This window comes from Salmo trutta, chromosome 29 (genome assembly GCF_901001165.1).
Source record: "Salmo trutta chromosome 29, fSalTru1.1, whole genome shotgun sequence".
In the NCBI taxonomy this organism is placed as follows: Eukaryota; Metazoa; Chordata; class Actinopteri; order Salmoniformes; family Salmonidae; genus Salmo; species Salmo trutta.
The window spans coordinates 23,813,021-23,823,695 of record NC_042985.1 but is presented as its reverse complement, the minus strand read 5'-3'; the positions used below and the strand labels follow the sequence as shown (position 1 = coordinate 23,823,695).

The window sequence follows — 10,675 nt, the reverse complement described above, 5'->3', positions numbered from 1 at the left end:
GGGGGGGGGGGGCAGGTGGGTAGCGGTTAGGAGTGGAAAGGAGATAGAGGTGGGGGGGCAAGTGGGTAGTCGGTTAGGAGTGGAAAAGGAGATACTGGTGGGGGGGCAGGTGGGTAGCGGTTAGGGATGGAAAAGAGATAGAGGTTGAGGGGGCAGGTGGGTAGAGGTTAGGAGTGGAAAGGAGATAGAGGTGGGGGGGCAGGTGGGTAGCGGTAAGGAGTGGATAGGAGATAGAGGTGGAGGGGGCAGGTGGGTAGCGGTTAGGAGTGGAAAGGAGATAGAGGTGGGGGGGTGAGGCGGTTTAAAAGGGAACTTCCAAACAAACAATTAGCTAAGAGCAGCAGGTGCTTTTAGTTTGGGCACACAGCCAAGTATAACGTCTGCTTCCAGCTCACACACTCAAACACATAGATCCCCTGAACACAGCTCACACACTCAAAGACATAGATCCCCTGAACACAGCTCACTTTCCAGCTCACACTCTCAAACACGTAGAGCCCCTGAACACAGCTCACACTCTCAAACACATAGATCCCCTGAACGCAGCTCACGCTCCAGATCCCAATCACCTGAATTCTGATCACCTGTTCACACACCCTGTATGTCATTATCACACTATTTAGTTCAGTTCTTTGTACCCCATCATTGTGAGGTATTGTTTGATTTGTGACACATTTCTATTGGGAGCGATGGTTTTCCCATAATGTAATCCTCTCGTGTATGATAGTTTTTGCCTGCCTCACTAATGACACCTTTTGCCTATTCCCTGCCTGTACTTTAGTCTATCGGATTTCCTGTTATCAACCTATTGCTTGTTCTCCCAGATGATGTTACTAGCCTTTTCCCTGCCTGTACTGTTGCCTTTTGGACCCCCTGTGTATGACCTTCTGCCTGCCCCTGGACTCAGCTACCTGCCTCTTCCTGTGGTCCTTTACAATTAAACACCTGCTTCACCCTGCGCTTGAAACCAGCTCTGTCTTCCATCGTGTTCATTACACCAATATGTGTTTTTTTTTGTCTGTGTAACTTTGTGTTTATTTGTGAGTGTGTGCATTCCTGCACTGCATCATAAACACTGGGAAAGCTACTGTGGGTTTGTGCAAAAAAATCTTATTCCTCAAGAGAAGTCCTTACCACACACACGACTACAGTACCTCCCTGGCTCCTCAAGAGAAGTCCTTACCACACACACGACTACAGTACCTCCCTGGCTCCTCAAGAGAAGTCCTTAGCACACACACGACTACAGTACCTCCCTGGCTCCTCAAGAGAAGTCCTTACCACACACACACGACTACAGTACCTCCCTGTCTCCTCAAGAGAAGTCCTTACCACACACACGACTACAGTATCTCCCTGGCTCCTCAAGAGAAGTCCTTACCACACACACACGACTACAGTACCTCCCTGGCTCCTCAAGAGAAGTCCTTACCACACACACACGACTACAGTACCTCCCTGGCTCCTCAAGAGAAGTCCTTACCACACACACACGACTACAATACCTCCCTGGCTCCTCAAGAGAAGTCCTTACCACACACACACGACTACAGTACCTCCCTGGCTCCTCAAGAGAAGTCCTTACCACACACACGACTACAGTACCTCCCTGGCTCCTCAAGAGAAGTCCTTACCACACACACACGACTACAGTATCTCCCTGTCTCCTCAAGAGAAGTCCTTACCACACACACGACTACAGTACCTCCCTGTCTCCTCAAGAGAAGTCCTTACCACACACACAACTACAGTACCTCCCTGGCTCCTCAAGAGAAGTCCTTACCACACACACACGACTACAGTACCTCCCTGGCTCCTCAAGAGAAGTCCTTACCACACACACGACTACAGTACCTCCCTGTCTCCTCAAGAGAAGTCCTTACCACACACACGACTACAGTACCTCCCTGTCTCCTCAAGAGAAGTCCTTACCACACACACGACTACAGTACCTCCCTGTCTCCTCAAGAGAAGTCCTTACCACACACACGACTACAGTACCTCCCTGGCTCCTCAAGAGAAGTCATTACCACACACACACGACTACAGTACCTCCCTGTCTCCTCAAGAGAAGTCCTTAGTGGAGTGACTTACGTATTCCTCAAATGTTTATGTGAGAAGTGTGTGTTTAATAGAGCCTCGTCAGTCTGCAGGACCTTAGCCTGCTCCATCTCCCTGTCTGTCTCCCTGTCTGTCTCCCTGCTCCATCTCCCTGTCTGTCTCCCTGTCTGTCTCCCTGCTCCATCTCCCTGTCTGTCTCCCTGTCTGTCTCCCTGCTCCATCTCCCTGTCTGTCTCCCTGTCTCATCTCCCTGTCTGTCTCCCTGTCTCCCTGCTCCATCTCCCTGTCTGCCCCTCTGTTTCCCTGCTCCATCTCCCTGTCTGTCTCCCTGCTCCATCTCCCTGTCTGTCTCCCGGTCTCTCTTTCTCTCAATCTGTCTGTCTGTCTCCATGTCTCTGTCTCTCTCTCTGTCTTGTCTCTCTGTTCCATCTCCCTGTCTGTCTCCCTGTCTGTCTCCCTGTTTCTCTGCTCCATCTCCCTGTCTGTCTCCCTGTCTCTTCGTTCCATCTCCGTTCTGTCTGTCTGTCTGTCTGTCTGTCTGTCTGTCTGTCTGTCTGTCTGTCTGTCTGCTCCGTCTCCTTGTCTCTCTGCTCCATTTCCCTGTCTCTCTGTCTGTCTCCCTGTCTCTCTGCTCCATCTTTCCTGTCTGTCTCTCTGTCTGTATCTCTATCTGTATCTCTGTCTCCCTTTCTCTCCCTCTCTCTGTCTCCAGCTGAGAGCTATGTTTATTTCATAAGGCCCTGTGACCAGCGCTGTGTTTTTGTCTGGAGACGTGTGTCGCCATCCCTGCCTGTCTCTTCCACTTGTCAATGGAAGGAGCCATCACACCCTCTTTTAAGTCCTCTACCCACCTTTCCTCTCCTCCTCTTCTCCTCCTCCTCCTCTGACAGCTTCCCTCTGTTCTTCACTCTTCTTTTCATGGTCAGCCCTTCTGCTCTTGCTTGAATGCTCATCCCTCGCTCCGTTTCGGGAAAAGGACAGGAGCAGTGTGTAGCGCATCTAAAGAGACCTGAGCTGTCTCTTTCTCCGTCTCTCTCTCCTTCTGTCTTTGTCTCTGTCAAGGCTCTGTCACTTCAGTAAGGGACGTGTCTTTAATACCTACTGCTGGATAGCCCCGATTTGGCTTTTTATAGCCGTTTATATCAAAGCTGTGACAGCTGCTAAAAATGGTCCCCCGGAAGACAAGGCACCTTAGTTGTTAATGGCACTATATTATAGACACACACACACACCACACACACACACACACACACACACACACACACACACACACACACACACACACACACACACACACACACACACACACACACACACACACACACACACACACACACTGGGAGACAAGGCACTTGAGTAGTTAATGGCACTACCCAAACACTGTAGCAGGATGGCTTTGAAGTTGATGTCTTTGAGTTGCTGAGCTGTCTGAAAGTGGGACAAACTTAGTTAAAACTGTCTGTAACGTTTGGTGACTGTGACGTAGATATGCCATGTGCTGTGGAAACCTCTTCCTCTTGTATATTTAGCTATAAGCTGTATTCAGACATGCCAGGTACATTATGTTGATGCCAGAAGTTTTTTTATTAAATGGATGATTGGATCATCTTTGTCTCTTCCAGACATCCAGTGTGATTGAGGGCGTGGCCAGAGTCAGCAAGGAGGCGGATTCTGCCGTACATGCATCAGCAGTGAGCGAATCACAATCAACGGAACCTGGGGTTGGCCACACCCCTTCTCTACCCCCCACCCTGGAGCCAGAGAGAGGAGACCGCCCACCTTCCAGTAAGTACCTTGACTTCTGACCTCCAACCCCTGCTCCTGCCCTCTGTCCCCACCAAAACGTTCTATTGTGTGTGGGTTAGAATGAATTATCTCTGACTCCTAGGTTTTTTGTGCTGCACAAATTCTTCCATTCTCTTTTATTTTCTCTCTTACATTTTTCTTCCACCCCTGACCTACCTTCCTCCTCCTCTCTCTACTCTCTCCTCCTCATCTCTCTACTCTCTCCTCCTCCTCTCTCTACTCCTCCTCTCTCTACTCTCTCCTCCTCATCTCTCTACTCTCTCCTCCTCTCTACTCTCTCCTCCTCCTCTCTCTACTCTCTCCTCCTCATCTCTCTACTCTCTCCTCCTCCTCTCTCTACTCCTCCTCTCTCTACTCTCTCCTCCTCATCTCTCTACTCTCTCCTCCTCTCTACTCTCTCCTCCTCCTCTCTCTACTCTCTCCTCCTCTCTACTCTCTTCTCCTCCTCTCTCTACTCTCTCCTCCTCCTCTCTCTACTCTCTCCTCCTCCTCTCTCTACTCTCTCCTCCTCTCTACTCTCTCTCCTCCTCTCTCTACTCTCTCCTCCTCTCTACTCTCTTCTCCTCCTCTCTCTCCTCCTCCTCTCTCTACTCTCTCCTCCTCATCTCTCTACTCTCTCCTCCTCCTCATCTCTCTACTCTCTCCTCCTCTCTACTCTCTTCTCCTCCTCTCTCTACTCTCTCCTCCTCATCTCTCTACTCTCTCCTCCTCTCTACTCTCTCCTCCTCCTCTCTCTACTCTCCTCCTCTCTCTACTCTCTCCTCCTCCTCTCTCTACTCTCTCCTCCTCTCTCTACTCTCTCCTCCTCTCTACTCTCTCCTCCTCCTCTCTCTACTCTCTTCTCCTCTCTCTACTCTCTCTCCTCCTCTCTCTCTACTCTCTCCTCCTCCTCTCACTACTCTCTCCTCCTCCTCTCACTACTCTCTCCTCCTCCTCTCACTACTCTCTCCTCCTCCTCTCTCTACTCTCTCCTCCTCTCTACTCTCTCCTCCTCCTCTCTCTACTCTCTTCTCCTCCTCTCTCTACTCTCTCCTCCTCCTCTCTCTACTCTCTCCTCCTCCTCTCTCTACTCTCTCCTCCTCCTCTCTCTACTCTCTCCTCCTCCTCTCTCTACTCTCTCCTCCTCCTCTCTCTACTCTCTCTCCTCCTCCTCTCTCTACTCTCTCCTCCTCCTCTCTCTACTCTCTCCTCCTCCTCTCTCTACTCTCTCCTCCTCCTCTCTCTACTCTCTCCTCCTCATCTCTCTACTCTCCCTCCTCCTCTTCTCTCCTCCTCCTCTCTCTACTCTCTCCTCCTCCTCTCTCTACTCTCTCCTCCTCCTCTCTCTACTCTCTCCTCCTCTCACTACTCTCTCCTCCTCCTCTCTCTACTCTCTCCTCCTCCTCTCTCTACTCTCTCCTCCTCATCTCTCTACTCTCTCCTCCTCTCTACTCTCTCCTCCTCCTCTCTCTACTCTCTCCTCCTCTCTACTCTCTCCTCCTCTCTCTACTCTCTCCTCATCTCTCTACTCTCTCCTCCTCCTCTCTCTACTCTCTCCTCCTCTCTCTACTCTCTCCTCCTCTCTCTCTACTCTCTCCTCCTCCTCTCTCTACTCTCTCCTCCTCTCTCCACTCTCTCCTCCTCTCTCTACTCTCTCCTCCTCCTCTCTCTACTCTCTCCTCCTCTCTCTACTCTCTCCTCCTCTCTCTACTCTCTCCTCCTCCTCTCTCTACTCTCTCCTCCTCTCTCTACCTCTCTCCTCCTCCTCTCTCTACTCCTCTCCTCCTCCTCTCTCTCTACTCTCTCCTCCTCCTCTCTCTACTCTCTCCTCCTCCTCTCTCTACTCTCTCTCCTCCTCTCTCTACTCTCTCCTCCTCCTCTCTCTACTCTCTCCTCTCTCTGTTTTCCTTCTGTGTCTTTCTTTACATTTGTCACTCTTACCTGATACACGTTGTCTGGTTCATCCATTGTTTCTCCTGTTATGTGGTATTTTAATACTGTTATCTGCCCTACTGTGAAGCTATGAGTGGATGGCTTTCCTGGCAATGTCTCACTCCCAACATCAGGATAGGATTGTTATCAAAGCCTCGTGGGATGTGGTGTGTACTTCCTCATAGCTGCTTTCTATTCATGAAAATTATTTCAGCAGAAGTTCCTTTCACAGTCTGGATGTTTCAGTTCTGTGGGTTTTAAAGTAAGAGGGAGTTCTGTTTCAGTTCTGTGGGTTTAAAGTAAGAGGGAGTTTCTGCCACTGTATGTTCTGACGTTCATGCCTCTGCTAAGTTTGACTGAACCTAGTGAAGCAGTATTTATTTATTGTATTTATTTATTTAACCTTTTTTTTTAACTAGTATCTATACAGTATCTATTCAAACTATTGACATTTTTTCACAACTGCCACCAGTTTGATGCCAAAAACTGGACAACAAATACATATTGACATAGTCAAATAAATACAAGTGTGTCAGACCATATAAAGAATATTTCATGCTGAAACCCTCATATTAAACACCAATATTCACTGAGTTGATGGTTTATATTTAGGATCATGTTTTACAGCTTTGTCATATATATATATATATATATATATATATATATATATATATATATAACTGCTCAACAAAATAAAGGGAACACTTAAACAACACAATGTAACTCCAAGTCAATCACACTTCTGTGAAATCAAACTGTCCACTTAGGAAGCAAAACTGATTGACAATAAATTTCACATGCTGTTGTGCAAATGGAATAGACAACAGGTGGAAATTATAGGCAATTAGCAAGACACCCCCAATAAAGGAGTGGTTCTGCAGGTGGGGACCACAGACCACTTCTCAGTTCCTATGCTTCCTGGCTGATGTTTTGGTCACTTTTGAATGCTGGCGGGGCTTTCACTGTAGTGGTAGCATGAGACGGAGTCTATAACCCACACAAGTGGCTCAGGTAGTGCAGCTCATCCAGGATGGCACATCAATGTGAGCTGTGGCAAGAAGATTTGCTGTGTCTGTCAGCGTAGTGTCCAGAGAATGGAGGCGCTACCAGGAGACAGGCCAGTACATCAGGAGATGTGGAGGAGGCCGTAGGAGGGCAACAACCCAGCAGCAGGACCGCTACCTCCGCCTTTGTGCAAGGAGGAGCAGGAGAAGCACTGCCAGAGCCCTGCAAAATGACCTCCAGCAGGCCACAAATGTGCATGTGTTTGCTCAAACGGTCAGAAACAGACTCCATGAGGGTGGTATGAGGGCCCGACGTCCACAGGTGGTGGTTGTGCTTACAGCCCAACACCGTGCAGGACGTTTGGCATTTGCCAGAGAACACCAAGATTGGCAAATTCGCCACTGGCGCCCTGTGCTCTTCACAGATGAAAGCAGGTTCACACTGAGCACATGACAGACGTGACATAGTCAGGAGACGCCGTGGAGAATGTTCTGCTGCCTGCAACATCCTCCAGCATGACCGATTTGGCGGTGGGTCAGTCATGGTGTGGGGTGGCATTTCTTTGGGGGGCCGCCAGAGGTAGCCTGACTGTCATTAGGTGCCGAGATGAGATCCTCAGACCCCTTGTGAGACCATATGCTGGTGCGGTTGGCCCTGGGTTCCTCCTAATGCAAGACAATGCTAGACCTCATGTGGCTGTAGTGTGTCAGCAGTTCCTGCAAGAGGAAGGCATTGATGCTAATGGACTGGCCCGCCCGTTCCCCAGACCTGAATCCAATTGAGCACATCTGGGACATCATGTCTCGCTCCATCCACCAACGCCACGTTGCACCACAGACTGTCCAGGAGTTGGCGGATGCCTTAGTCCAGGTCTGGGAGGAGATCCCTCAGGAGACCATCCGCCACCGCCACCAGGAGCATGCCCAGGCATTGTAGGGAGGTCATACAGGCACGTGGAGGCCACACACACTACTGAGCCTCATTTTGACTTGTTTTAAGGACATTACATCAAAGTTGGATCAGCCTGTAGTGTGGTTTTCCACTTTAATTTTGAGTGTGACTCCAAATCCAGAACTCCATGGGTTGATAAATTGGATTTCCATTGATTATTTTTGTGTGATTTTGTTGTCAGCACATTCAACTATGTAAAGAAAAAAGTATTTAATAAGATTATTTCATTCATTCAGATCTAGGATGTGTTGTTTAAGTGTTCCCTTTATTTTTTTTGAGCAGTATATATATATATATGTATCTTTTTAATAAATAATAATTTTACTTGATTATGTCATATATTTGACATGTGATTAGGCCAAAGATAGGGACAGAGATAATTACAGACACCTGTGATAATGTGAAGTACCCAAAAGAGCCACTAGATGTCTTGTGATAGGTTACATAAAATCCTTGAAAGTTACCAACATTCTGGTAGTTTCCTGGTAAACGTAGAAAGTTTCCAGTAATAGCCCTCCCTCTGGGACCCTATCTATAGCAACTATGTATTCTGTCCCTATCCGCTGTCAGGGTCAGGTTAAAACGTGTGTGTGTGTGTGTGTGTGTGTGTGTGTGTGTGTGTGTGTGTGTGTGTGTGTGTGTGTGTGTGTGTGTGTGTGTGTGTGTGTGTGTGTGTGTGTGTGTGTGTGTGTGTGTGTGTGGGTGTGTGTGTGTGTGATCATCAGTGTGTGTGGGGGAGGGCTCAGTTTCAGCCCCATGTCTTACACCCTGACTCTGCTGTAAACCAAAGCAGGTTGGCCCTAAGCTCCTCTGACAGAAAGTGTCCCTTTAACTCAGTAGGTTCTTATCTACACTTCCTGTTTCCTGTGTGATATTAGACTGCTGACCCTGATGTGTTGTAACACAAGAACCGTGTGTGTGTGTGTGTGTGTGTGTGTGTGTGTGTGTGTGTGTGTGAGAGAGAGACATGTCTGTCCCCTAAAGTGTCATGCGTTGGCTCGGTGCCATGTATGTGTGTGTAACAGACTTTTGGCTAAGCCCCGGTGAAAGATTGTTTACTTTGAGGTGTGGGAGGGCTCATCTCAGAGGAGAGATGGAGAGAGGGATGAGTTAAACGACAGGAGGGGCCTCATCGCTAAACACACACAGCAGGAGGAGAGAGGGATGAATGGAGGCTTGAGGGAGAAAGTAGAGTCACAATTCAACGGCTCAGACATGAGAGGTATGTGGCAGGGTCTACAGTCAATCACAGACTACAAAAGAAAACCAACCCCGTCGCGGACCGTGATGTCTTGCTCCCAGACAAACTAAACAACTTCTTTGCTCACTTTGAGGACACTACAGTGCCACTGACACGGCCCGCTACCAAAACCTGCGGGCTCTCCTTCACTGCAGCCAACGTGGGTAAGACATTTAAACGTATTAACCCTCGCAAGGCTGCAGGCCCAGACGGCATCCCCGGCCGCGTCCTCAGAGCATGCACAGACCAGCTGGCTGGTGTGTTTACGGGCATATTCAATCAATCCTTATCCCAGTCTGCTGTTCCTACATGCTTCAAGAGGGCCACCATTGTCCCTGTTCCCAAGAAAGCTAAGGTAACTGAACTAAATGACTACCGCCCCGTAGCACTCACTTCTGTCATCATGAAGTGCTTTGAGAGACTAGTCAAGGACCATATCACCTCCACCCTACCTGACACCCTAGACCCACTTCAATTTGCATACCGCCCCAATAGGTCCACAGATGATGCAATCGCAATCACGCTGCACACTGTCCTAACCCATCTGGACAAGAGGAATGCCTATGTAAGAATGCTGTTCATCGACTACAGCTTAGCATTACCATAGTACCATAGTACCCATAGTACCCATATCACCATAGTACCCTCCAAACTCATCATTAAGCTCGAGACCCTGGGTCTTGACCCCGCCCTGTGCCTGGACTTCCTGACGAGCCGCCCCCAGGTGGTGAGGGTAGGTAACAACATCTCCACCCCGCTGATCCTTAACACTGGGGCCCCACAAGGGTGCGTTCTCAGCCCTCTCCTGTACTCCCTGTTCACCCATGACTGCGTGGCCATGTACGCCTCCAACTCAATCATCAAGTTTGCAGATGACACCACAGTGGTAGATTTGATTACCAACTAAATTACTCATGATAAACGTTCACAAAAAACATAACAATTATTTTAAGAATTATAGATACATTACTCCTTTATGCAATGTACAATTGGTGATGTTCAAAAAATGAGGGTTTTTAAAAAAACAATTACAGATCCAGTTGCAGCATGTTCAGATGAATCTGTTAAGGCGGGTTTCGGAGCTCTGCGAGATTTCTGTGATTTTCTGAAATAACACACACTCATTCAACCCTCTGTAAATAAGTCAGTTCTTAACTCAAAAAGCGTTGAGGACTCAACTCCATCTTGTTCGGGGCCAACTGCCCATTATGCCAAACCTATGGTCACCAAGTTTCGTCTTTGAACTATTTTCCGTTTAGGAGAAAAGGCCACGTCGTGATTGGTGATGTTTTGTACATTTGCAATATGATTACATTCGCCCTCTGGTGGTATTTTCTGGGACAGTGGAAAAATGACAAAAATTTGAAAATATTATAAAACGGAAACCGAATGTCCAAGAGACTTCGTTCGATGACTTCCCGGAAGAGCTGGCCCCGCTGCACGGCCCGCCCCTGTCGGTGAATTTTAGAAACATTTGCGGACGTCTAGTAAGGGACCGTACATTTGCAATAGGAAGTTTCTCATCAATCATACAGCAAATGCCAAAATGTGCCCTTCATGTATGAAAGGGTAGAGGCTGTGCAAATTGATGTGAGGAGACAGGAGCACTTTCCACATAAACGCTCTGAGACTGAGCTCTCAGATGACCTCCTCCAGGGCACAGACACACACACACAGATGTACACACACACCCAGAGGCTT

The 10,675-nt window shown here is 48.4% G+C and overlaps 1 protein-coding gene across 1 annotated transcript in view; it reads left to right on the top strand.

Moving 5' to 3' along the window:
• The first annotated feature begins 3,681 nt into the window (after positions 1-3,681).
• The window catches only part of gse1b (Gse1 coiled-coil protein b), a 205,124-nt gene continuing 198,130 nt past the window's right edge, over positions 3,682-10,675 (top strand). The window contains exon 1 of the mRNA XM_029721302.1: positions 3,682-3,846. The gene's annotated coding sequence lies outside the window, so the exon portion shown is untranslated. The remainder of the gene's footprint in view (positions 3,847-10,675) is intronic.